Source organism: Alexandromys fortis, unplaced genomic scaffold (genome assembly GCF_014885135.2).
Source record: "Alexandromys fortis isolate MF-2015 unplaced genomic scaffold, M_Fortis_MF-2015_v1.1 scaffold_48, whole genome shotgun sequence".
Lineage (NCBI taxonomy): Eukaryota > Metazoa > Chordata > Mammalia > Rodentia > Cricetidae > Alexandromys > Alexandromys fortis.
Window position 1 is genome coordinate 9,704,385 of NW_026067947.1, and position 25,073 is coordinate 9,729,457.

A 25,073-nucleotide genomic window follows, 5' to 3' on the forward strand; every position below is an offset into this window, starting at 1 on the left:
TTAGTGATCTCTGTGGTTGATATTATTCATTGTGATATGGTAAAATAGTCAAGTTACCATTTGTTTGCTTGTAGCTAGACAGCATGATTAGAAATCCATTCCACTTCCCACTAAAAATGAATTGAAATATAATCTCTTGCTTAGTATTAGTTTAAAAACTCTGTTGTTAATGGTGAATTATATCAAGCAAAGCTAATAGAAATTCCAGAAATGCACATGGATAATTTAATGTCTGCATGACCTTTACCTCCCAGGGAGAATTCAGGTTGGATTTTTAACTACCTGTGAAGGAAGTAAATACCCGTGTGAAAAGCCTGCTGATTCAGTGGTAGAAAATGCCATCAATAACCTAAGCAAAAGAGGGTAACACAGTAGAAGACCTTTAAATAAAATGCCCTTTTAGAGTATGAATGGATATTGAATGGCAACCTTTTATTTTTCTCCTTCATTCTGCCCATTCATGCTCCAGTTATATTAATAACAATAGTATCATTTATTAAACACTTGCTCAGGCCATAGTGTTTGCATATCTTCTCCCAAATGTCTTCACAAGGAGCCTTCAAGGTTGTTAATCTTGGTCCATTTGGCACTTAAAGAAACTGAGATTGTAAGAGATTATACAAAATTGGTTGTATTCATGAAGCAATTCCTTACTGAAGCTTAGATTTAAATATGTCTTCACCACTCATTCTATTCAGTGTCTAAAGACATACTATATAGGGGAATTAGGCACAAGTACAGGAGATTTGCATCTGATGTTGATATTATTTTCTTACATTGTCAAGTAAATGTGTGTCTGACCCCACTGAGAGAGAGAGAGTGCCGTCTTACATGCTGTCTTTGCAAACTAAATCCAATCTGGTCTTTGAACATGTCATTTGGAATTACTTTCATGTTGTACCTGTCACCTAAGAAGGGCTGCTTTGAGTCTGAATATACAGCCAGCATATGTTTTTGCTTCTGAGCCATTTGGAAGGGGTCTGGATCTGGATATTTCCCTCCCTAGAATAACATCATCCAGTCTGACTCAGTCTTGCCAGTTGTTGCTTCTTTTTGTTCTAGCTGTGAGGTTCTGTAGTTATATGGGGGGGATTATGGAGGGTTTTATGATATAATGTAACTGTCTGGTGCATTTATGCTGACACCTATATGCAAAGCCTATTCAGTCATTCTCAAAAGAGTTCATTAATTAATTCAATTGTTTACCTCTCATCTATTTCTTGTCTGTTTTTATTTGATTAGGCTTGTTTTTGTTTGTTTGCTTTATTTTGGTTTTGGATCAGAGCCTCATTTTGCAGAATGGCCTCTAATTTGCTATTTAGTTGGGAATACCATTAAACTTCTTTTTCTCTTGTGTCTGCTCTCATGTATTGGTATTATGGGTATGTGCCATTGAGTTCTGCTTATGCAGTGTGGAGGGCCAAACCCTAGGTTTCATGTAAGTAAGGCAAGCACTTGGCAAACTGAGCCTTGTCCCAAACACATTTTCCCAGATGACTGTTTCTGTTTGTGGTTAAAAAATAATTATAACTAAAGTTCAATCACTTAAAAGTTAACAGGTTAAAGTATGGACATGAAACTGGAAAATGATACATTTTCTCTAATTTTAGTGATAACTGGTAAAGCTAGGATTTACTTGTATACTGTGAACTGAGTACTCCACCTGAATGTCTCAGTCTTTCCTGAATTTCATAACTCTATACAGTAGAAATGTCAATATGAAGCTACTTTTAAGCCTAAGAAATCGGCACTTAATAAATATGAAGGGATATCAACTCTTTCTTCTCCTCCATTTGCAATTGGCCAATCCAGTATAACAAATGCAATTCCTTTCATATANATAAATTCTGTTCTGTGTCTCAAAGAATTTACAAAGGTGTATATCTTTCCTGCTTCAGCTCTGGCCATGCTGGCACTTGTGAGTTGGAAAGTTATACTTAAATCACTCTTTCTAATGTGAATAAGCTATTCAATGTTTTTTACAATGAGGCCTAAATAAACAATTATTGGTTGTTAGTGAGAGACTTCTCAGCACCTATTTTAGCATCATAGGAAGTGTCCTTGGAAGAGCAGAACATACAAAAACACACTGAAGAAGTCAAACTCATTCTTAAAACATATCCCTTTGTCTCCAGTTGTGAGTTGGAGCCATTAATGCCCCCAGCACACTTAAGGAGCACCTGTTTTATGCCAGGTTGTATTACTTCAAACTAATAAATGGGACGACAAGATCCATATTTCCCCATTGTAAAAAGTAGGGCTTGGTGACAATGGTGAACACTGTGGCAGGAACATATACCAAATAAAGCAAGTGTCTGAAAAGTATAAAACACATTATGTGTGGTCCTGAAATGCTAGGATTTCAGTAGAAGAATTTTTCGAAAAAGTACTCCTTTATAATTTAGCTACCTTTGAAGATTTCTTCCTTTGCTTTGTATAGATAGTTTGGCACGTTAGTAGTTTCATTTTGACAGCAAACCATATGACATCAAAGATTCTGTTTTTTTTTTTTCATTAGTAAATATCCTCTGAATTACAAAATGAAAGCAAGGCTTCTGGAGAGATGGCTCAGTCAATAAACTTCTGTTGCAAAAACAGAAACCTGATTTTAGATACACATACAGATGAAATGTAAAATAGACAGTGCATGGTGGACCTATAGGCAAGCTGAATCTTGGGACCCACTGGCAAGTGGGTTTAATTACTTGTAAAGTTCAAGGCCAATATGAAAATCCATCAAGAAAGAAAGAAAGAAAGAAAGAAAGAAAGAAAGAAAGAAAGAAAGAAAGAAAGAAAGAAAGAAAGAGAGAGAGAAGGGAGGGATGGAGGGAGGAAGAAAGGAAGGAAGAATATGTAAATGGAACCAGAGAAATGAGTCCTGGGGTTGTCCTCTGGCTTCCAATCAAGCACACACATGAATACCTGTACATTCTCATACATACAGACCTCACACATGAACATGCAAACTTATAGCAGGAAAAGAAAATAAATATGAGAGCTATTAGCTTATAGCTGGCTACAGCTAATGTTGTTCACCTAGGAAAACTGGTAAATAAACATTCCCTCTCAGGAAAGATGGTACACACTCACACACACACACACACACACACACACACACACACACACACATTAACTTTGTGGAGGATTTTTTTAGCTGATTTCTGGTTATTACTTTTCCATATTATCATTATTTTTAGGCACAATCCAGGGATCTCTTCCTTATCCTCTGACATTCACTTGTATTGTATAAAGCTTTGAACTTGATAATAAGAAGTGCTAGAGAAACGCATGGCAAGCAAAATGATAGCCACCTAATAACAGGAAACTACAAAACACCTGACCTTAAATATTCTTGGCTTTACAAAGCAGGTGATATGGCTGCTCCTCATATTGCTCACACCCTAATTTCAAAGCCTCATTTCTCGTGGGCTCAGGAGTAATTATATGATGTATTTCATCTCTAGTATTCTCTAGGGTCTTCTTTCTCTCATATTCTCAACAAAAATGTCAAGAATTCCTACCTGATATACCCCACGTTCTCAGTGTTCCCATTCAGATTCTGTAAAAGAATCATATTGGCTTAGTGTGAAATTCATATTAGTTAACTGTAGCCAATTAAAATGTAACATACATTGTAGGGGAAAGGTCTTTCCCTGATACAGATGCAAACCTTCATGAGATCAATCTCAAATCATTCTTCTCACCTTTCTTTTTTTCAAAGTTTTTTTCTTAAATTACGTTCATCCTTCTCTTGTGATCTCGTGTATCCTACCTGTGTGTATGTCTGTGTTTGTATGTACTACAGAATACAAATGGAAGCTAGAAGGAAACCTATAAAAGTGAGTTCTCTCTGTTGTCAGTGTGCATCCCAGATGACAACACTCAAGTTTTCAGGCATAACAGTAAGCTAATTACATAAGGTTTTTCTCTTGTGTGTGAAGCCACCCAGGACATAGGTGACTTACCGTGGCTTGGAGAATACTTCAAATAGCAAACTTCAGAGGGTTCCTATGATATCTAATATATGATAGGCAAGTATTTTAATCCAGGTTCTCTAAGGTTGTCCTCACTTTGCATTTTGTAGGTGAAGTTTCTCATTCACAATGCTATGAATAAATAGTTGCCAAAGTGACCACCATTTCTAGTGGCTAATGGACTAGTGTTTACTGCATGCCTAACTTGACTGGTCCTGCTTAATGATTGAACTGAGAATTAAAATAGTCCTGCTTTGTCGTTGCTTTGTTTTAAAATAGGGTCTTATGTTTCCCAAGCTGACCTCAGATAATTATAGCTAAAGATGATATTGAACTTCTCACCCTCTTATTTTCCCCTCCAAAAAGCCTGTATTAGAGACATGCACTACTATGCTAGACTTAAATATTTCTGCCTCAACCCTAGGGCTTCTCCATGGAAGGCAGCTGTTCTAGCAGCTGTGCACCTTCTACAACACAGAAGTAATTCCTCTGGGGTTATTATGTAACTCTGTCTCATGCATAGATGAAATTGGGGGTTTTATCACCAAAGAATTGTGAAAGATCTCATGGTTAATAAACAACTGAATTACTATATCATGCTAATAATGTATCCAAGAATCCAGACATTTAAAGAGAATATTTTAATATAAACATACTTCAACATTTTAAGTATTTATTTTTATCAGATGGGATAAATTTATTCCCCACTTTGTTTTCATTTCTATAAAGGTACATGTGTATATATGTAAATAGGTACATGTATATATGTAAATGTGATGTCTTTAGTAATACTTAAAATAATTTTGGCCAATGTGTGCAGGGATTTTGAGAATATAAGTGATTCTTCTGTTATTGGTTAACAGTTCCAAAGTTGAAATGGTTCTGAAGCTGTAAACAACGTGGAGCTTCAGGGCCATATTAGAGGCTATCCTTAGTGTAAGAAGATTAAATCAAATTTCAATTAAATACTGAATATTTGTAGACAACTCATACAGCTGGTGACTGACCATACTGAAATATAACAGATGGCGATGTACTTGTGATTCAGCTAACTTGAATATAGTAGATTTTTTTTCCTATTCCATAAGTAACATTTTGTTATATGTGGCATAATCATATGTGTAATGTTATAAATTGAAATCTGTAGAAAAGAATAGGGATAATGTTACACTCTACATGTATTAAAAGTATCAGGAGCAAGGTTTTGATCCTTATTTTCTTAGAAAAGTGTTAAGTTCAGAAATAAATTATATTGCAAACTAGTAGGTGACACTAGTAGATTTAATTGATGACATATTTATAGTCGATTTAAAATGCATTGTTTTTATCTCAATTAATTATAATATATTTAAATATGTCAGTATACAGTTGGGTTAAGTAATATTTTGTACAGGGACACAGATTGGAATGGAGGACCTATGATAAAGCCACCGCTGCGATGCCCCCCCAACACACACACACACACACACACACACACACACACACACACATAATCAATGTTGTTTCACTGAAGATTGCTTGAGGCTGCAGGGCAAATTAGCTAAATTGTGAGATAACTAGTTAAACTGAAGTCATCTGATTGGTTGAATGACTAGCCTGTAGGTATTATGTTCCTTTCTATGTTATACTCTATAAATGCTGCTGATTGTACAGCTGGTTACAAGTATCAAAAGCTTATCTAGTTCTAGAAGAAGTCATATACAAGAATAGGTTTGCTTGATTTATTATGATCAACTCTATTGGACTTAATAATAGCAGAGAGTTTTCTTCTTAACCTTTATACATCTGAAGGTATTTTTGAGTGGCTACACCCTCTCTTAATAGAAAATACTATATATATATATATACATATTATGTGTATACATGTGTTTACTGTCAATTACAGTGAATGAAACAGACAGTATAAACACTTTACTTAGAAACGAAGAGTTTTGGCTGGAAGGTAGATTAGCGTGTATATAGAGATGTAGCTTTTTTGGAGGTAGGTATAAGGGGAGTTCTTCATGAATGTAATGATCTTTGGTAAAGCTCCTTTCACAATTGAAGTTTAACTTAAAGATTTTGAGATAAGACATGCCTTAATTAATGAAGAGTGACTTTTTTGAGGTTTTTATCTCCATATTTCACTTACACATTTACCGAAAACAAACAAAATGCCAGACAAGACACAGCTTAGTACTTGAGTTCTAATATTTTTAAAATTGTTGAATGCTCTTTCTTACATATTATCTATATCTATTTCATTGGCTCCCAATAGCACAAAATAGAAAATATTACCGACTTTAAACACCATTCAACTGAGATGAAGAATGTTGAACTGACAGGTCAAGATATTGAGTTACTAAGACCCAGCAGAGGATAAAGTCTCTAAGTGCAAACCAACTGTATCTAATTTTCATTTCCTCCTAATTTAATTTTAGATTGGGATAATATAAATAATAAACATGAACTATGTGCAGCCTATTTTGAACAGTGTGTTAACTTTACATTCTGTTTTTATTGTAGGGATTATTGACACATAGTAACTCCACAGCATGTGGCTCTCAGAGTTGCCCTGAAAGGTAAGCTCCCCACAAGGGAAGGTTTCCTTATCTGTACTTCTTCTTTCTTAGTATCCTTAGTTTCTATGGAAACATAGAGAACAAGCCATTTCCAAGAGATGCTATGAGCTTCTTTTACTTGCTTTTCTAAATGCTATAGTTAATTAAGTTAGTGAAGTTACATCAATTAATGTGGGAATGGTGCAACAGAGACCATCCCATCCCTCTGGAGAAGATATTCGAGGTAGACTTTGTGGTTGTCAGATTACTTTGACAATTCAAAAACACTAGAATTGTACATTGTAGAAAAATTCTTTGGAATATAGAAAAATTGTTTTGCCATTTTGCCCACTAGTTTTACAAGACAAATATTAAGTTCCAGAAACATGTTATGTCTGGAAGGTTGTATCATACATGCTAAAACATAGACTCAGTGTTAACAGTGCTTGTATTTTATTCTTCGATGAAAAGCATACCCAAAACAAGCAAAATATCTTCTGTTTATCAAGGTGATGTAAGGAGGAACCAAAAACCTGTAGTTGTAGTTCTACATCTTACAGGTTCGAACTGTGCCTGTGAGTTATATCATGCTGTCTAAAAAGACCCTTAGGGGGGCTTCCTTTTTCCTAACCTCTGGTGACTGCAGAATTGCTCAACAATGGCACAACCCAGACCATTTTCTTGATACAAAATTGTATGTTTTAAATTTTTAATTTAAAAAAAGGAAAAGTTGAATTGTTTAAGTGACATTCAGAAATGGGTGTCTCATATTAAGGAGTATTCCACAACTTATCTTAAAAGAAATCAGAATGACTTTGTTCTTGGCATGCCATCCAAGAGAGCAAGACTGAGTCACTGTCAAGAGTGCTCCATTTGTCTGCCTTCCCATCATCTAGTTTTTATTTTGCTCTCTCTATGTCCTCACCTAGCAAATGAGCTCAGCATTGTCACTATGCACAGATAGACAGACAGATGGAGTATGGATTCATAACAGTTTGTAAGTGTCGCTGGTGAAACGAAGATCTGAGATGCAGTGGTCAAATAGACCATTTAGTTCTCCCTGTAATATCCATCAGCTGAGTGCAAATTCATTGTCGTCTTCTGTTCACAGAGGTGAACTTAAATCTTTGCTCCAGTATTTGAGAAGATAACCTCGGTTATCTATCTGACACCATTTTTCCATCTTAAAAACCCAAGATGGAAATATTGCTTCTGTCATGTCAGCTTGGCTCAGCAATATTGCAAATGTAGGCAGGCCTGTACCTAGAGAAACAGAGGCAGCTTACAATGTTCCTCTCTGGAACAGTATAGATAAGTTCACCTTTTATAAAGCTACATCAACAATCAAAATGCAATATGCAATAAACTGCTAACTATGTTACAGAATAAGTGTACCTTGAATATATGGTGAATAAAAAGCCTTATTGAATAATCAGTTAATATATGGCTTCATTTATAGTAAATGTATGGAGAAGTAAGTAATATAAAGACAGTTATTTAATTGTTTCTAGAAGCAAGGGGACTGAGAAAGGCCTAGCCTTTCATTATGGCAAGGTTTCTGTTTGGTACTGAAGAAAATGTTCTGAATTAGTTAGTACTAATGATTACACAACCTGGTAGGGACACTTAAAAACACTGACATGTTCCTGAAGAGTGAATTTTATGGTATACAAACTATATCAGTGTAGACAGAATTTTTGTCCTGCCTGGTCCCACAGCAGTTCAGTTCCAAACAGACGCACAGAGACTTAATATTAATTATATACCATTTGGCCTATCACTCAGGCTTATTACTAACTAGGTCTTAAAATTTAAATTAACCTAAAAACCTTGTCTATGTTTAGCCATGTGGCTTGGTATTTTTTCTCAGTAAGGCACTTGTATCTTGCTTCCTCTTCACTGGCTGGTGAGTGACTCTCTGCCTTTTTTTCTCAGAATTCTAGTCTAGTCACCCTACCTCTACTTCCTGCCTGACTACTGGCCAATCAGCATTTTATTAAGCCAATATGAGTGACAAATCTTTAAAGTGCACAAGAGCATTAAACCTCAGAATTTTCCCTTTATTTTCTTTTCAAAACAGCACCCTGAATATAATCTCCTTTGCTTAGCTTTATTCCTAACCATTATCCATAACAACTTGTAACCAACACATTGAATAGACATCCATAACCCATTTTGGGGGTGTAGTTTTCTAGTCTACTTCGTGCTTATTGGGGGCATTGATAATCTTTTAAGGACCCAAAATTAATTTAGGATTATGGTCAAGTCCTGACTGGAGTATTCAGTGTCTGAATCATCTCAGTCAGCAGTCCTGAAGCTGTTCTGAATGTAGAACTCAGAGGAAACTGTAAAAGAGGTTCTCTAAAATGTTGGATGATCTTGGACATCCAGTCCTATTGCAGATTTTTCAAGGGGTTTTCCTTGATCAAACCTTAATTTTCTTAACCCAGAATAAATCCACAACCTCACATTTCCTGTGGAAACAAAAGCAAAACATTTTCTCCTAAGTAACATATATATTGACTTAAATGTTGAACTCAAGGCATTTTCAAAATATATAGGTTGGATTAATCCCTAGGAATATAATCAAATGTCTTTTAGCAGCTATGGCTCTTTCCTCAGCAGTCAAACAATTAAAGAAAGCACAATACTATATAGTATCCACATTCTATGTTTATTTTCCATCTTTACATGGCTTTTTAAATGATATTTCTTTTATTTTATTTTTAATTTTTGTTTGTTGAGACAAGGTTTCTCTGTGTATCTTTGGATGTACTGGATCTAATTTTGTAGACTAGACTAGGCTTGAACTCTCAAAGATCTTCCAGCCTCTGCCCCCCAAGCTGGGATTAAAGATGTGCACCACCATGGCCAGCTACTCTCTTTTTTTAAAGGACTTTCTCTATCATTTTTCTTTATGCTTCAAAGCCTATGTATATATTTAAAACATTGTAAACAATTTAGAGGATTTTTCCAATCTGAATCTGTCTTTACTATATCTCTATTTTTTTTTTTTCTGAGCACACGAGTCTTTAATCTGCTAAACAGCATAATTCGGTTTAAAACTGTGACTTTGGCAGCTAGCCCCACCCAATTTCTTACCTCTCTGAAAGTCTAGCTTCATGGCAGAGGTAGAGAAAGGAGCCACATTTATTACCACAAGTGTGTGGAGTTTTTACGTCCATGCCACTATCAAGAAGCATGCCACTGAGTGCTCATTAACACCATTAAAGTATTTGGTAGTAGGGCCCTTTAAAAGAGTTGTAAGGCTTTTGCTGGTAAAACTGAGTCAAGAAACCTCTCTTAAAGAAGCCATGCTTCTGCTTTCCTCTAGCAAACAGAACCTACCTAAGAAAATGCTACTGCCAAGAAGCCATGCTTGACTCTGTTCTTCTGCATCTAGAATCCCTTCCCAAGTTCTCTCAGGTTTTATGTGGCTATAATTGCTGAATGTTGGGCATCCTTTTTAGATGGAATTTTCTGTCCCACAGTCATTCAGTAGCAAATTAAAAAAAACCATAGATGATTATATTGATTATATACTGTTTGGCCTATTTCTGATTACTAGGGTAAACAACTTAAATTAAACCATAATTCTAGTCTTTCTTTAGCCTTGTGGCTTGGTACCTTTTCTCAGTATGGCATTCTCATCTTGCTTCCTCTCTGGCTGGCTGGTGACTAACTCTCTGTCTTTCCTCTTTCCAGAATTCTCCTAGTCTGGTCACCGCCTGTACTTCCTGCTTGGCTAATGACCAATCAGCATTTTATTAAACCAATATGAGTCACAAATCTTTGTAGTGTAGAATAACATTATTCCACAGCATATCCTTAAGAAAATATACAATGTATATTTTAGATAGACAAATTTTATCTTCAGCTATAAAGATGCAGAAGATCTATAATATAATCAACGAATTCTTTCAAAACAGTGCAGACTAGTTTGCTGAGTGTTCTGAACTGCCTATCCCCCAAAGCCAGAAAGCAAATCCAATTATTGATTATCGGGATCTGTGGCTTCATATAAAGTTTATGAATGATGAAGTCATAGTTCAAATGCTTCACCAGTTGCTGATTCTAGTCTTAGTTACCCTGAAACTATAAAATAAGAATAACAATAGTACTTTTGTAGGTTTGGTAACCATGAATGCTAAAGACTTGCTGTGGTGCCAGGTTCTCTGTAATGAATACTTTTATAATTAGTATTATTTGGTTGTAAATATTAGGTTATACCATTAGATTCTTGGCAGTTCGACTATTTCTCTGTTGGTTTTTCTCTTACTGGCATCTTGGCCAGAAAGAAAAGAATGGCTAGAATTTCTGTTAGCGCTTAATGAATTTAATCAGCCCCTGAGGGACTTTTGATATAGCAGAGAGATATTTAACAAGAAGCAGAATTTGTATTCCTTCTGTGTTTCTCTTCATAGCTGGCAGAGACTTCCCTAGTAGAGGCAAGGTTACCTGTGCTGAGAGATACGTTAACATACCATGAGAGAATGTTAAAACTCAGAAAACATATCCCCATGACCTTGTGTTTCTGTGCTTGTTCTAACTAATGCAATTTAGGCTGCTTCCAATAAGAAAACAAGCCACTGTCTCATAATGTGCAATATTCCCTAGTCTATTGTTTTATGTTTTTGTTATTGCTGTTGTTTTGTTTTCTGAGAGACAGTTTCTCTGTGTGGTCCTGTCTATCCTGTAACTCACTCTGTAGACCAAGTTGGTCTCAAACTCAGAAATCCATTTACTTCTGACTTTTGAGTACTGGGATTAAAGGTGTATGCCACCACTTCCCTGCTAAGAAATGAGCCATTGTGGATTTGTTGTTGTTGTTGTTATTTATAAATTTTCTTTTCAGGAAATATTTCAAATATTTTTTAAAAAATATTTTGCCTTTAGAAATAAAAATGAAAAATCCATAAAGGGTTATATTGCACTATATTGCATATATGTATTCCAAGATGCATATAAAAATATTACAAATAATGTGTAGAAATTGTTAAGCATAGTCACAAAAAAATAAACAGTTGGATTGTATTATTTGGTCAAGTTTCTGTTTTATACTTTTCCTTATAGATAATAAGAAGGATGATGCTATGTTGCTTTGAAAGAATATTAGGAGACTTTGGATCATGGATTTTCTCTATAGTGATCTTCATGAAGTCAGTAAACTAGAATCTATAATAAGATTGATGATGTTATGAGAAATAAAATAGCTAAGTTCCCTGGAAGAATGAGCATGATATTATTTGGAAGAAAGAGATAGCATACAAATAAAATTAAAATAATGGCAATTATTTTCTCTTTAAAAGTGTCAATAGAATGCAATGGTAAACAGAGTTATGGAGAAGTAACCTGACTTTTGATTTACAACTTACCATGAGTGGACTTCAACCATTTCTAATATGATAAATTGTTTTTTTCGTTATTGTGTGACTCATTTCTTCTCAATAATTCTAATTATTTTTCTTTTTTGATTTCTTGAGACAAGGTTTCTCTGTGTAACTTTGGAGCCTGTCCTTGAACTCTGTAGATCAGGCTGTCCTCGAACTCACATAGATCTGCTTGCCTATACCTTCAGAGTGCTAACATTAAAAGGTGTGTGCCACCACTGCCCAATAATTATAAATTAAAAAGATTCGTTTTGCTTATTTGTGTATGTGTATCAGTCCATGTGCAAGTGTGTGTATATATCTGTGTGGGCCAACATAGAGGGCAGCAGAGGGTCTCAGCATTGGAGGGGTAACTATTGCTGAGATAAACAACATGACCAAAAGCAAGTTGGGGAGGGAAGGGTTTATTCTGTTTATACTTTTATATCTCCATTCATTACCTAAGGAAGTCAGGACAGGAAATCAAATAGGACTGGAACCTGGAGGCAGAAGCTGATGCAGATTTCATGGAGGGTACTACTTACTGGCTAGGTCTCCAATGCCTGCTCAGCCTGTTCTTTTATAAAGCCCAGAACCCCCAGTACATGAAGATGGAAGCAAATTGTCCATCTGTAACATAAGAAACCACAGTTGGCACCTCAAATAAATATATTCTGTTCTCAGAACTAAGGGAATCTAGATAGGACAATCTTTTAGGAAAGATCCTACATCCTCTTCAGCATTTTGGAATTTAATATTTTGATCATTTCCCATAGAATTCTTTTTGATGTTATTATTACAAAAGATGTGTCATTTCACCATTTTTCAACAAAGAAAAATCATGTCTTATTGAGTCTAGAGTTTAATGATGTTGGTTTTTGCTGCTTGATAGATCTCAAGAAGTGATAACAACATAAAATCTTTGGTGATTGCTCTAAAAAAGGGTTTCAAGTGCCCTGCCAAAATAAGATTATGTTACTTATTTCTACATACAGAAAAAGAAAGCAAGGTACATTTTTTTTACCTTGTCACATTTCAACTAAGATATGTGTAGCTTGTCAAAATCACAAAACAACACTTTTTAAACCTTCTAAATCATGTGAANAATAGTTCAGGCTTGTACTCAAATGTAAAGTACTTGGCTAGCTTTTACAGAGTTTTTGAATTCTATTTCAAACATAGAAAATATTAAAATAAATAGATAGTATATTATAAAATTAATGAAAATCCTCAAAATGATGACTATCATAATATGACTATTTTTAAGTGATACTCTCTGATGTAATCCCCTAAGATAATGACTGTGATCAATTCATGTTTGAAATGTTAAATTTTAGGGAAGTACAGCAACTATAAAAATGCTGACTTGGATAGGAGCAGAGCCAAAAGGCCTCAACCATAGAGAAGCAACTACAGGAAGTTAAGGGCAGACAAATAGTCTTCCTGCATAAAGAGCACAGAAATTGGATATCCAATAACAAATAGTCAGCCTGGACAGACTGAGCAGATTGTACTTATATATTTAGAAACACATGTAACAAAACTTAATGAAAAAGGGGGTCTGAGTTTAAAGAAGCAAGGAAGGGAGTGATGGATGGGAGGTTTGGGAAGAAAGGAAGGGAATAAGGAAATTATATAATTGGAGTCTATAAAATAGGTAATTTAAACTAGTGGGAAGGAAAGTAGGAAAAAATAATTTAAATTTGATGTTGCCTAGCCATTCTTACAGAGCTGAAATTAGGAATGGGTGGCCTATCTTGCCAACATGAGCATGGCTTTGATTTTACTTGCCTGTAAGTATTGGATAATATTGCCCAGTAAATGGGAAGTGGAATAGTATCTCAGATGGAGTGCTATTGAACCAACATTAAAACTGAGAACATTGAAACAAACAAGCAAAAACAAGCTTGAGAAATTTGAGAGGATTCAACCTGGGAATTGGTGCCGTGAAATAGAAGGCAAACAGCAGACAGTTGTTTCTGAAATAAGAATGGGATGGTTGGTGCTCATGAGTCTCTAAGACTGGGAGCTGGGCAAGGAAAAACTAATCTACCCTTCCTATAAAGATCTGTTCTGAAGTGAGGGATGAACTTGTCTCAAAAGTCAAATACTGATTATGTCTGAAATAAGTTGTCCTATTTCTTTTTACCTTTTTTCATCTACCTTTGAAATAAAAGATTAGAGATAAGAGGAAAACTAACTAGATGCTTACTAGGAGAATAAAATTTTTACAAGAATGCTATAACTGCAGCTATCTTCAAAGACAGTAAGTGCTATGTCTCAGGGAATGGGAAGATCAACTATGCTGGTAATGGTAGAACATAAGATGTCCCCAGCAGTATCCTTAAGAGCTGGAAACCCAGGGCATTAATGAGTTGGAAGTTGGACCAAGTTGCTGAAAAAAATCTTCTTTACCAGTACTCTGTAGGTAGGATAATAGTGGGTAAATAAAACTTCTACTAAGGGTTTGACAGCCATGAGAGAAAGGGATCTCCCTTTCAAAAGATACACACAGACAGATCTGATGGTAATAATTTGAACAAAGAGACAGGCAATTGCTGAAAGCACAGCTTAAGAGCATAAGATAAAAGCACAGTAAGTATGCTTAAACAAAGAGAAAATAGAATGGGATTCTGGGGGTGTTTCTTTCTTCAAGGCACTTGTAAAATTATCACTACATCCTTCTTAATGTCTCTTCTCTAATTTTGTGTCCATGAAATTCTTAGGAATGAAAAGCCCTCACTCAAAATTTAATTGATGATTGCAAATTGAATTTAATCAGGAACTCTCTAGATATTTCATTAGTCAATGGAAACATAAGCAGAAAAGTAGAATAACAAAAAAAATGGGAAAGAAAGGAAGGAAAAAAAGGAGGAAGGAGAGGGAGAGGAAGGGAAAGAGAGGGAGGGGAGGGAGAAAAATAGGGAGGGAGAAGAAATGAGAATGGAATAAGTAGCACCAGCATTCGTGAGAAACATAGTTTTAATGTTTTAAGCCATTACATTCAGGATTGTTATTGCAAAACCTAATTCATTCCAAGTAATGCAGTTCCCTAGCATATAACGTAGCCTGGAATGAAAATCACCCTACTTATGGCCTTAATTTCTCCACAGTGGAGTAGTACCATGTTGAAGCAATGTTGTCTGTGATACGTCCTTACATTTGCTTTTTCTCCATCACAATGATTGCTCAAGATCAAATTTTGCTTATTACATAACTAGCAAACTGCACAGTACAATTCTACCCATGAATATGCGATCATTTAATGAGTAAGCCAGAAAGACTAAACTCATAGAGGATTATAAGTAAAATGTAGCCTAGGGGCCACCCCTGCCAAGACTGCCATTACAGTGTAGAGGAAACAGGGTTAGAAATGGTTCTTTGTATCTGAGTTCCATAAATGTCTTGGCATACAGTGTTTAGAGAGTAAAATTTACTTCCCCAAATGTTTTTCTCTTTAGAGAAAGAGCAAGAGTCACATCTCTAGCACTAAAGGACTAAATAATATTTGATTGTAAGCTACAGACACAGAGAACGTGGAGTGAACATATATAGGAGCAAATGGTTCATTATCTCACTTGCTTGGGGAGTCTAAAGTCTTAATATCAAAATGATGACGGAGACTGGAGATGGAGGAAATGAACGATGACAGTCGAAGAGCACAGAGTTTAGACATATGACTTGATTTTTGAGATCTATTGTATCATAGGTGCCTATCATCGACATATTTTATACATACTAATAAATAACTCTATACTTTGAATTTCTCACCACCCAAGCAAGGGGTTACTACAATCATATCATTACTTTATTTTATCATCCTATTGCATATGAGATATATTATTATATGACACTCTATTTTATAATGTTACACAATCATTATTTGTCACTTTAAGATACTACTCAATAAAACAAAAGTTTGGCTTTATAAATTACGTATGTTCTGTGCTATTGGTTTAGCAAACATTCTTCTTAATCCTATAATCATGTCTTCTTTAGCAATTGTGGCTAAGCCTAAAGGCCAATTCTAACATTTCTTCCCATTATTGTTTAAGAACGTGAATTTTCAATTGCGTACATAAACCTCCCTATATATCTCTTGTCACTCTTTGGTAGAGTTGGAATTAAAAGTCACTTCCACCTGTGTTGTAGGAGAAGAATTAGAAACCATTGCTTCTATCCCTGCCTTTGAGGAGAAACTCAGGGCTCTTGGCACTGAATGAGGTACAAGAAGAGGCAATGTTAACAGATGTTATAAAATGCACCTGCTGATGGGATGTTGAAACTCCCCAAACTCTCATCTTTTAGGAGGGCTAGCAATGCTCTTGTGGATGAGAACCTGATATTAGCAAGAGGTGGTTATACTACTCTGCCTTTGGTTGTGACTGTAGAACAAAAATGTACTTGGCTGAGAAGAAGCTTTTGATTGCTTACATGGGCTTCTGTGGTATGCCAGCTCTTCTTGCCAGCCTGCTTTTTCTTATCAAAGAGCTAGGAGCTCCAAGTGAGGTGAGACTCCCATTTGACAAGCAGGCATAGCCATTTGGGGAATATACAAATTAAAAGGCTTCAAGATAGAAATAGGAGCATTAGCAGCAGGGAGTATCTTAGGGATACACTGTCAAATCACATCCAGGAGTTGGCAGAGTGAGTCATTCCCTTCCAAAGGATAAACCCTGCTGTGTCAGTATTTGGACAGTCTCTGAATCTGTAGTAGCTATTTAAAGTTGCCAGAGATGACTTTAATATCCCTAAACTCTGTATCTGCTTAGGAACACGCTTCAACTTTACACAGTATACCCATCTCCCATATTGCTTCAGCATTTCTCCTAACTTCCCACTTGTTAGTCATGCATAGTCATAGAACTTTGCTTTTGGGAGGTCTTAATACAGAAATGGACAAAATTAGAGACATTTTGCCTCGGTCAACCAATGGCTCACACCATCAGATACAATTGTAATTTGTAGGATCTCTGTGGTTTTTATCAGAATGTGTGACATATGTACCCTGTCATGGATACATTTGATCTCTGTGTTGACCAAGAAATCCTAATTATGACACAGAAAAGCCTCCTTAAACCGCCTCAATTAGTTTACTAGGGAGCTGTAAAATATCTTATAGAAACCACAGGGATTGACGGATGGCTGCAATCATGTCAGGAGCACTGGCTATGATTGTAGGTTTCTGAACTCCGTGTTCGCTCTTAGATTGTACCCACCTATACAATCTCCTTCCCTTTATGCATCCATCTATCTATCCCTGCCTTCTTACTTCCATCCATCACTCATTTCTTTCTTCTCTCCATCCATAATTGTTCATTTCCTTCCCTATGTTCTTTTGTTTATATCAGCTCTCCATACTCTCTATGGTACTTCCTGCTCTCGTTTGCACTCTCCATTTTACTATGAACTCATTTGACAATTTATTATCAACTTTATGGCTTTCTGGGTTCTGCATTTGCTTGACTCTTTGGCACCCTTCTTCAGGATGTAGTTTCTGTACCTCAATCAACAATTCCATTGTGACAAGTGTTGAGTTTATTTATAGTGCAAAGAGAAATCCAGATTCCCTTGCATACAGGTGAGTGCGTAGTTTGTGGATCTGTCAATTTGGTACTTTTTTTTTTAATTGCTGTGACCAAATCCCCAAGAGAAAGAACTGGCAGGGAAAAGACTCACTTTAGCACATAGTTTCAGAGGGATTTGAACTCATCATGGTAGGAAATGCGGAGGCAGTGTGGAAAGGTTCTCTCTCCTATGTTACAAATGTGAAGTTGGGTGTTCATATGCCTGTTCATAAGTTCAATGTTCATATGCCCGTGGACCAGGAAACAGATGATGCAGCTTGAACCAGGGTCAAGTATAGCCATCAGATGCTCACCACTAGTAGCCTAATTCTAGAAGTCACACCCTAACACCTAAACCAAAGAGCACCACAAGCTGGTAACTAAAAGCTATATCTGTTACTTTCTGTTGCAAATTTTAAAAGTTTATATTGGCTCTCAGTTACAGAAGGATAAAGAATCCACCATGGTAGGGAAGATATGGAATAGTGGTAGAAACAAGAAGGCAGACTGATCCCTCCAGGAAAGACAAAAAGGATGGGAGAAGGCAGGAAATGGTATAAATCAATAAACCCTCAAAGCCCATATCCTGTAACACACTTCCTCTGGTGAGACTTCACCTGCAAAAGGTTCTATAATGTCCCTAAACAATGCCATTGAGGGGGAATGTTTTCAAACTTGAATTTGTGGGGCATTTCTTATTCAGCAACCATATTCTCAATTTATATCATGATGAGTTACAATTTTAGGCAGACAATTTAATTATTAATTTTAATTAATATTAATTTTAATATATGCATTTAGTAAATTATTTTCTCTATGACTTCTTCTGCTTTAAATAATATTATTATAAGGTCAGCATTTTTTGCTGCTTACTGTGTAATATAAGTACAACACCAGTGGACTACATTTTTCTTCCTTTCTGGAATATGCTTCAGTCATTTCTCAGGGGTCTTGATTGGGGCAATGTTTCCTACGTGATAATCTTAACTAAGGAAGACCAAATACAGCACTCACAGATTCAGGTTTCAGGTTTTCATGTACATGCACAGCATCTCTAGCTTTCAAAGACAAAGTTACTATCTTTTGTATAGCTATGGTCAGGATTTTATTTTTAAATTGTGATTTACAACTTTTATATAAAAAGATTAAGAGTCAAACTAGGTATTGTGTGCTTGGAATCTCAACCAACTGTGAAATTGTAACACTTCACTTAAATCTAAGAATTTGTTAAATCTAAGATGGGTGTTCTTAAATGAGCAAAATGAATGTTTTAAAAATTTAGATTTATTTAATTTATTTTATATGTATGAGAGTTCACAAGGCTACAGTGCCCTCAGAGATCTGGGGGTGGCATCAGATTCCCTGAAACTCTAGATACAGAGAGCTAAAAGCAACCATGTGAAGAATACGAATCAAACTTGGGTACTCTGTTAGAACAGCTAGTGCTCTCAATTGCTGAGCCAACTTTCTAGCACAAGAGTTATTTTCACCTAGATATTGCTTAATAATAAGAAGAACCCAGTCAGATGTATGGGAACAGATTTTTATGGTATGTGTTTATTGGCATAATTTGGTACTTAAACCAGGACGTAACATCTCCAAGCTCCTATGTGTCAAGTGGAAATCTTAATAAAAAAAAAATCAGAGTCCTCTACAGGGAGTATGAATATATCAACAAGAAAAATTAAACAATGTTCATTTCTAACAAGATCCTTAATGACTACATAGCTGGGTATCCACAGACCAAAGTTAACCTATCAGTGTCATAGAAAAGTATCAATATGACTTTGACTCTAGAATTATTATTTTTTTCCAGAACAGCACAGAAGCAAGAAACAGTCTAATTATTTTTCTTAAGTCATAAACAAAATGAATTTCAATTGAGTTAGGTTCCTTACTTAAAGACAACCTAACTTGGAACAAGGCTTGAATTAAAAACATAATTCTGTTGATTCTCCCACCTGCTGGGACTGGTATTTACTACAGTTATTCCATGTTTTTTTGTTCACCTCACTGTGAGTTACTGTGTGCACAGCCTTAATTCACAGCCTCTGTCTGTTTTTAGTTCACATAGGTATTGTGAACATAAACTTATAAACAGAAAGACAGATTTATCTATATTTCAGCCAAGCTTTTGCAAAGCAAGCCCAGGCTGAAGAGAGATTGTTGATTGATACTAAATTTTTGACAGCTGGGTGTATATTTTCTGCAATAAGATGAGTAACTTGGGCTAAAGAGGACCGATGAGGATAAAACTCAGATTTATTAAGGACCTTTCCAGTGAGCAGGCTGTGTCCTTACTCACCGCTAAAATAAATAGTGTCCAATTCCAATTATATCATCCCATGATGTGTAATTTATCTTTGATTAACTGCTATAAATTGTTATCATCTTAATCCTGGGTGAATTTCCCATCATGTTTTAACATCTGTAGATTTAAAATGCTGTGGTATTCTGTATATTTCTTCAAGAATACATTTTATAATGTATCATATTTTACTTAGAGATTTTTTAAAGGGCTCCTACTTCTGTTTCTTATATAATAAAATGCATGATTTTCTGCTCTTAATATTTGATCTACAAACTTGGTATGTACAATAAGCAGTGGAGTAGAAATAACTGTTCTTTCCACACAACTTCTAGGCTTCATTGATGAAAGGCGATCAGCTGTGACAAATTTATTTTTATTTTTGTAGTCAATATACACATATATTTGCATATATAGATATGTTTTCTTTATTTTTGAGAATTTTATAGATGTATAAAATGAAATATCATATCTACTTCCCACCCCTCCTCCACTCTCCCTATTCCTCTCAACAAGCACTACCCACTTCATGTATTTTTTTAATCACCCACTAGATCCAGTTAGCATTGCCCATATATGCATAGATGGACACAGAGTGGTCCACTACACCATGGCTATTCTTCTGGTGGCTGTGTCCTCAAAAAAAAAAAAAAAAAAGAGCTATTGATTCCCTTTCTCCTAGAAGATCTCAATTTCCAGTACAGAGTACAGAGTACTCCTCAGTACAGAGTAGAACTTGGAGATTATCTATGTCAACTGTGCTGGGAATTATGGCTGCCTTGAACTTGTGTAGATTTCTTATTGGTTAGCCAATATGCTAGAAGTCCATTGCATATTAGCTATATTATATCCAGAAGACAGAGTTTCATAGCTACCCATCTTCCAGCTCTTGTATTATTTCTGACTCCTGTGATGTCCCTTACCCCCTAGTGGTAGCAGGGATGGTACTTGGATGATATAGATTTCATATTTAGTACTAAGCAATCAGTTCCTTCCTCTCAGTACTTTGGTCAGATGCATCTCTCTATTGACTGCTGTCCAATCTCTGACCAAATCTAACTCAAAGGAGTTCCAATTCCCCTTATTTTTGATATGCTTGACAATATAAATAATAATGCATCTTTCTTTCTATTCAAGAAAGACATCATATTCCACTTAACAATTTGAATATTGATATCTCTCTGACATTAGACATGCTTGTCATTTGTACATCAGTTTTTGTACTTGCAACATAGCCGTACTAATATAATACATTATTTGTCACAGTATAATGTGGATAAAATGACAGAATACTCTGAAGCACTTGACAAGTGCTTGGCATTTTAAATACCCAGCAAATATTTGTTTTTGAACCATTCTTGAAGCATTGAATGTCTATAGGAACAAGCAATAGTGAAAGGATCATTCTGTTGACTTATGCTTGATAACCAGTCTTCCTGGGTGGCTGGCATTAAGTTTTAATAATAATTAGAATGTTTTACAGTGTACATCTACAGGGAGAAAATAAGAAATAGCATGCTTCCTAAAGATAATTAAAAATAATTCTAAGTGATATACTATTTAATATTCCCAATATCATCACTTCTGTTCTTAGTATTATATCTGAGAGCTAATGGAAAATAATGGCAAGAAAGATCTGAACTAATGTGCATAGTTGGTTTTCATCATGTCTCTGAACTGTTGCTTATATAGAGAGTCAATTATTTGGCTATAGGTAATGAACTGCTATTTTGAAATTCTAAAGTTATTGGTTCAAGGGGGTAAGACCTCTTTTGTAAAATCTGGAGTTTATATAATGGATAAAGACACACCGTTGCAGCTGTTTGTGGTGGCACATGCCTATAATTTTACCGTTTGACAGTCTGAGGCAGGAGGGTCATTAGTTCAAAGCAAGCCTGTGCTGATTAGAATAGTGACCTGCTGTCTCTAAAAACACTGAAGTGCATGGGAGATAGCTCCACAGATGCATCTGTTACGTGAATTTAAAATAGTTTCAGAGGAACCAATATGTGTTTGTTTCACGTTGAGGAAAAAATAACAAAGCACTTCCATTTTGATTTGTCTGGTCAAGAGCAAGCCCAAGTTCAAATTCTCTACTTCTGCCTTATGCCTTCCATCTGTCTGAAGCTTATGGATTCTGTTTTTGTTTTTTTTTTCCTGAAGTGTATTTATGTTTGCCTATATCTCTCTGCATGATGTCTGATGGTCTTTGTTGCTTTCTGTGGATGTTGTTCTAATCGAGGACTTTATTCAAATTTATGAACAACACAGAAAGCATCATCTGGGGAAGGAATGAGGGAAACTTTACAGAAATGTTTAACCAAGTTTTCCAAGGATTTAGGCTATTTACCCCAACTGACCTCAAAGCACTACACACACATCAATCAAGCAGTATCAGTATGTTGCCTCCAACATTTATGGTGGTTATTTGGCTGTTTGTATGAGGTCGCTTTCTACCCGTTTGTTGATTTTTTTTTAATGGTTGTCATAACACATACCATGACACAAGTATTGCTCTCTTGGATAAGTTCATGAAAAGGGACATAATTTGAGATTACGTCTGTGCATTAACTTAGGTTGCAAAAGCTAATTATGTAAAACTCCAAGGTTGTGTGTTGCATGTTCTTGTAAATGCAGTTTAAACAAATAGGTAGAATTAATAGCAGGATACTATTCTGTAGTCTTCAGTGGCCGCAAGGTATATTTTAGATTGGCTGTAAGGTTTATCAAAAATTCCAGTCTCTTATAATGAAAATGACGTTTTTATCAAAGTGTATCACCTGTGATAGTAAAATAGTAGCTGCAAAGCTTGAGGACCTGTGTTCAATCCCTATTTCTTATACAAACAAAATAGGTGTGATGGTACTCAGAATCCCAGCACTGGATACATAGTGCTCAGTGATAGTAAATGTAGTCTATCTGGTGATCACCAGGCCAGTGATGCCATCTCAAAAACAAACAACAAACAAACAACAAAAAAACAGAAAAGACAAAACCAGAACAGCAACGCAGAACTAAGAAGATAGTATCTAGAAACACCACCTGAAGTGACCTCTAGCTTCTGCTACGCACACCTGTACACAAACTGATGTGCACACACAGAAAATTAAAATAAGTAAATAAAGGACCATGACTTAGGCCATCATAGAGAATATATGTAAAAGTATGTAATAGTTTCTTTTATAATAGCTTGAGTGCCTAAAACCCGAACTTCACCCAGGTTTCCATTTGGAGTGAAGCCCCATGGATAGACTTCGATTTGTAAATGCCACATTTGTAGCAGATCATTTGATAGTCTGGCACGTTTTTCCCTTGTCATAGTAAAATAATCATCTTCCAAATGAATTACAGTAGCATATTTGCAGATTTTAGTCAGCCCAGGACAGTCCTTTGATAATAATGGCATGGTGACTTTGGGAGATCTGATGCCACACTGATGCTTCAGTCAGGTCTGCACCATTTAATTACGTGGACGTGAACTGACAGATAGATTTAGAATTTTTATAGGTTGGTTCATTGAACTGGAAGAGAATAAAGCTTGAGTATTTGGAAATTACAATGTATAATGTAATGTGTGTGTGTGTGTGTGTGTGTGTGCGTCTGTGTGCGTGCGTGTAGCACCTAAGACTCACTATTTACTTAGGAGTCCACATGGCTGTGGCTTAGCTCCATCTGGCATCTGTCTCTGGCAGGGCTACTTGGCTTCTCCCTGACTCTGCCTCCTTCCCCTCCCAGCATTCAGTTTAGGTTTTCCCACCTTGCTCTGTTCTACCCTATCAGGTAAAGCCAGTTTCTTTATTCACCAATGGTATTCAGAGCATACAGAGGGGAATCCCACATCACTTATGTATACATACAATTAGTAGGCCAGAGCACCCATAATCTTGTTACCTCCCAAAGACCCCATATATAAACAATGGTACACTGAATACCAAGAATTCCACATGAGATTTTGAAGCACATTTAGATTTAAACCACATTAGAATGCAACTATAAGTATGTCAATTTATGAAAGTGGCTTGAAAATTAGGCAAAAAGCATATCTAGCAAAGGTACTGGAAGATATGTAAGGAGCTTCTAAATTTATTCTAGAAACAAGACTGTTAATCAGAAAGGTAACTTTAGTAATCTTCACACTTAAAGCCTATGGAAAAATCTCTAGTCAATACTATATAATGAATTTCCTTAGTAATACTTATGGCACGTAGTTCTTTAGTGATGGGCATATTGTGGATGTCTCAATTTGAGCCATTCAAAGCATGCCTGATTTTCTTGTTGTGTAAAACTCTCAGTTACCCTTATTTTCTTCTCTCCTTTAATGAAGAACGAGTTTAGTTAGCATATGATAAATATCATAAAGTGTCATTATATGATAAAATATCAAAGTATTTCTGGCAAGTGTAAGCTAAAATTCTATCAATAATTCTTCAACAATATAAGAAAAAGAATACTGGCTATTTCCTAAAAGTTTCACTTGACTATCTCTGGTCTACATTCTATTTCTGAGGAAAGTGTATTTTTCTTATGAAAAAATAGAAAACCAGGCTTTAGCATTCATGAAGGACCCTATAGCTTGAGGACTCACTGATAACAATTACTATATATGTGATAAAAAATTGATCTGTCTGTCCCCCAAGCCTATATCTTTCTCTCTAAAAAATTCAAATTATAGATAGAACACTAACATCATGTTTTTATAATAATATTCATGTGAGGTAGACATTATTATGGATCCTATTTATTGCAAGTGAAACTCGATCTAAAATGTCTGTGTTAGTAATTCTGAGGAGCTGCACCTGAGATCCAGATTTGATTCCCAAAGAGCTTTTTATTTCATTGCATCCCAATTACTAAAGTCTCACATCTTTTTTTTTCTTTTCATATACTTGTGTGGAAATGGAAAGTAACTGGTCAGCACGGTCTCCTGAGTGGCTTTCTGTATAATTTAAAGTCATCTTCAAGGTGGTATTGATAGCAAGCTTCATAAAGCACAGAAAGTGGCAATTCTTCCAAAGACTGAAACAATAAATAGTATGGTAATGCATAATCTATAGCTTTAATGTAGGTGATTTCCTACAAATAGACAATAAATAATGTGTATTGCATATTTCACTTAGACGATTGCTTTTTAATGATCATTGAAGAATAGAATATTTATAACAGATGCAGCAATTTAATGTTCCAGCCATCTAGGAACCAGGGCTTTTCTTGGCTGTGGTGTTATTAAGGTGACTCCTTACCTTTATTTACTTGAGGGTTTGACTTTGGGGCCAATGTGGTACATTTCAATAAAACAAAACTTGAAAATAAGAAAA

The 25,073-nt window shown here is 35.6% G+C and overlaps 1 protein-coding gene across 2 annotated transcripts in view; it reads left to right on the forward strand.

Moving 5' to 3' along the window:
• LOC126506109 (contactin-4) overlaps positions 1-25,073 on the forward strand; it is a 997,903-nt gene that overhangs the window by 233,096 nt on the left and 739,734 nt on the right. For both annotated transcript variants that reach the window (XM_050149411.1, XM_050149413.1), the window contains exon 3: positions 6,480-6,535. The gene's annotated coding sequence lies outside the window, so the exon portion shown is untranslated. The remainder of the gene's footprint in view (positions 1-6,479; positions 6,536-25,073) is intronic.